The 3,959-nt window shown below is 33.9% G+C and overlaps 2 non-coding genes across 2 annotated transcripts; both read left to right on the top strand.

Annotated features, from left to right (window-relative positions):
- Positions 1–241: 241 nt before the first annotated feature.
- On the top strand, positions 242–314 carry Trnat-ugu (transfer RNA threonine (anticodon UGU)). Its single transcript has one exon. It is a non-coding gene; the product is annotated as a tRNA-Thr (tRNA).
- Positions 315–2,393: 2,079 nt separating this feature from the next.
- Positions 2,394–2,466, top strand: Trnat-ugu (transfer RNA threonine (anticodon UGU)). Its single transcript has one exon. It is a non-coding gene; the product is annotated as a tRNA-Thr (tRNA).
- Positions 2,467–3,959: the final 1,493 nt, after the last annotated feature.

The raw sequence follows: 3,959 nt of genomic DNA, 5'->3' as shown, positions 1-3,959 counted from the left end.
AAGATTTAAGAAACAAAAATCTGCAGCGGGAATACGTAAAAAGACGAAATGAAAACAGAATCAACAGGACGTTAAAACGCTGAGTCAGCTATCAAGACACGCCTGTTTGACGCATCTCGATCAAACACGTAAGATTATCGTAAATCAATTTGTATGAAACAGCCCACCGTCCTAATCGTATCGTAAATTCAGCCTGCTTCTTATCTGTTCAAATGAAAACGGAGAGCCTCTAAAACTGTACGCCTCCATAGCTCAGTGGTTAGAGCACTGGTCTTGTAAACCAGGGGTCGTGAGTTCGATCCTCACTGGGGGCTCCAAAGAAAAGTATTTTTTTTAATCGTTTATTTTTACTTTTTTTTAGATTCTTGATTATCTACTTTTTCTTTTTCTATTTTGTTTCAGTAAATGAATTTGAAAGTGTTGAAAATGAATATTCAAGCTTCTTAACAGGGACAGTCAATTCCGTACGGATTGGATAATGGATTTTAAAAAAATGAATGAATGGATTATTTAATTAATTAAATTACGTATCTTATTATTTACTAAAATATGGAACACGGAACGTTTCCAGGCTTAACACTGTCCTTACCGATCCTTTTCAGCATGTTCCCAAAATGGCAGGCTTACCCAGCAGATAATTTGATTTATTAAAACTCAAACAATCTCTTTACAAAACAAGTTTATTGTTCTTATTAATAAATCAAAGATCATTGTGATGTACAAAATAGATCTGAATTAGAAAAAACGTATATTGTGTCTTAACAAATGTGACGATTTTGCTGTAGGTGGTAAGGAGAGGACCAAACTTTGCTTCAGTCAAGAACGAAACCATTGCAATGGTGTCAATGGCTGAGCAAAAAGAGAAAAATAAAAGATAAGTACAAAAATACGTAATACATAATTGGATTCAATAGTCTGATGTCACATCGCCCAGCAACGGCGGCCATAGTGGTTCTAAACAAAGAAAATCGGTACTTTTTATTCTTCATGCTGGCTTTTACACTTTTCATATGTCTTGTGATCAGAATGTGTAAAAGTCAAAACATGATCAGATTTATAAAGTTTTTTTTTTCTTCTGGATACGCTTTTATGCTCGTCGGAAAAATATTTTCATAAGGGCGTCCGCAATTGTTTCAATAGTTTAGAGCCAGTTACTAAAGTTACCATGCGTCATTACGAGGGAAGTGACGTTACGACTGTTGAAGCGTATTTAGATAATTTAATTTTATAAGAATACTACAATATACAGCTAGAATGTGATTTAAATATTGTGTGTATGTAAAACTTGCGACAACACACCAAAGGTGGACTGCAATGAAAGGAGAAAGAGAACATACGGAAAACAAAATAACAGCAAATTTGAAAAGACAAATAACAACCAAAACAATAATAAAGCAAAACCAATAACAAACAAGCATAAGAAAGAAGGGGGAAAAAGCAAAAACACACACACACACACACACACACACACAAAATATTAATATATATATATAATATAATATATATATATAATATATATATATAATAATATATATACATACATATATATTATTATTAAAAATATTTACCACAATGTTTGAGACAGTCTACATTAATTTTCAGGCTTAATTTGCCATCGTCAGGACTGAGTTGTTTTGTTGACTGTTGTTGTTTCTTGAAGTGGTTCCGGTTTAAAGTTGCTTACAAGAATTTAGCCGATGGGACACTTTCCGTACATCTCACTTTCATGTTGAGTGTGGCTTCATGAGGTGTTTGATTATAGTAATAAATTCTCTTCCAGCATAAGCTACATGTGTTTTGATGTTGTGTGTATCCTGTTGCTTTAGATAAATATTTCATGAAATGTTGTGGTCTAGTTTGTTGTCTTTTAATTTCAAATATGTTCGTGAGTTTGTGGGTGTTTTATTTAGTGTTTCTAAATGTTGAGGTGTGGAGTTGTATCTTTGTTTTGAAATTATTTTCTGTTAGTCCTACATATTTTTCTTGCTTGTTTGTTTTAGTTTCTGTGACTGTGGCTTGGTAAATTAAACTTGATTCTAAGCATTGTTTGTTTAGCGGGCAATCTTCTTTATTTCTGCAGTTGCTTGTTATTAATATTAATAATATTGATTTGCTTTATCTTTAATTTAGGGTAGTAATGTGCATGTAAAGAGTTTCCATATATGGGTGTACGGGTGTATGCGTGTGAGCGTGCTAGTGTGAATACTAGTTTATATTGTCTGAGTGATTGTAAAGCGCCATAGTGTCAGTGGATTAATGGGCGCTATATAAGTATATTATATTATTATTATTATTATTATTATTATTATTATTATTATTATTATTATTATTATTATTATTATTATTATTATTATATTCATAATAATAATACTTGAATTCGCTTCAATTTCAACGCCTCCATAGCTCAGTGGTTAGAGCACTGGTCTTGTAAACCAGGGGTCGTGAGTTCGAACCTCACTGGGGGCTCCAAATATATAATATAATATTTTTTTAAAAAATTCATTCAATTTTAATTTTACTTGTTTTCTTTCAACAGACATGAAGAAATCACAATTATCGTCTTTATATCATTAACATTTTTGTTTTGTTGCTCTATTTACTTTTACTTCCTCTTACTTTGATATTGAATTTTTAAAAAATATTTAAAACGAACAGCTCGAGTTTCCTGGAATACCAGTCTGCAATGGACCTTGCATTACGTTAAAAAAACAAACCAAAAAAAAAAAAAAAGAAAATAAAATAAAAAAAAATAAAAAAAGAAAGAAATGCGGCTATGTGGTCTAGTGGTATGACACTCGCTTTGGGATCGGAAGGTCCTGGGTTCGAGCCTTGCGCTCGGCGCATAGTTGAGTCCTTAGAAAAGGCTCTTTACTCACATTCTCTCACCGTACTCAGGTGTAAAATGAGTACCTGGCCGTTAACAGCGGTGTCTTTGTCCGAAAAAAATTGTAATATCGCCTAAAAGGCGTTATGTCCTGTCCTACATGTTAAATGTTGCTGTTGACCAGGGACCCCTTGTAAAGCGCTTTGAGCACGTTTAGTGGATATTGCACTATATAAAGCTCAATTAAATAAGAAAGAAAAGTAAAAAGGTCCGATAATCGAATACAATGATGGGCCGATTCAACTCTCTCCTGACCAGCTATTTTCAGCATTTTACCCGAAACTTCACACTCACTCAACATAACACATTCGATTTTTCAGACAGAATAGTAACGAGTATATTCTATGTTTTTTTCAGAACAATGAGCTGTGCATGCAACACAGTGACGAGTTTTCATGGCTATAACTGTAACAAAAAGAAATCAGAATAAGAAAATTGTTGGCTGCATCGTAACGAATGTGACGATTTTCTTTTGGGTGTTAAGGAGAGGCGAGAGGGTTAATATTGTTGTAAGATTATCTCCTCACATGCTTCATGTCCCGTCCTACATGTTAAGTGTTGCTGTTAGCCAGATACCCCCCTTGTAAAGCGCTTTGTGGATATTGCACAATATAAAAGCCCAATTTGAAAAAGAATAAAACTATTATCTAGTGTCAGGTACGAAGCAATTGCGATAGATTGTCACAATCACATTCTGGGTTTCTGATATCTCTGGTTTGACGTGACAATTTCTTGGAAATCTATTCGATAAGTCTTGAGTCAACAGCGTAGTCAAAGGGTTGGGCGACACTCCTTCTCGGGTAGACCTTTATACTTTCGTCAGATTTGAAGATGACCCAGTTACACATTTTTAAGGTTTAGTTATCTAGATATATGACTCCTAAGCTTATGACTGCAGGGTAGTTCCTGATTCGAGAAAATTTTGTTTAACATGTTCATTGTTGTAATCTTGGAATCCCTTGTTAATTGCTTTGAGTACATACAAACAAAAAAATGGTGGTTATTGTATAACAGAAAGCTTTCGGATCACAAGTCCCTGGGTTCGAGCCTCGCTCGGCACATAGTTGAAACCTTG

The sequence above is a fragment of the Berghia stephanieae genome, chromosome 1 (assembly GCF_034508935.2).
Source record: "Berghia stephanieae isolate SIO BIC M18660-M18661 chromosome 1, UCSD_Bste_1.3, whole genome shotgun sequence".
Classification (NCBI taxonomy): Eukaryota; Metazoa; Mollusca; class Gastropoda; order Nudibranchia; family Aeolidiidae; genus Berghia; species Berghia stephanieae.
Note: the sequence above shows the minus strand (reverse complement) of the source record. Positions and strands in the feature narration are given on the sequence as shown.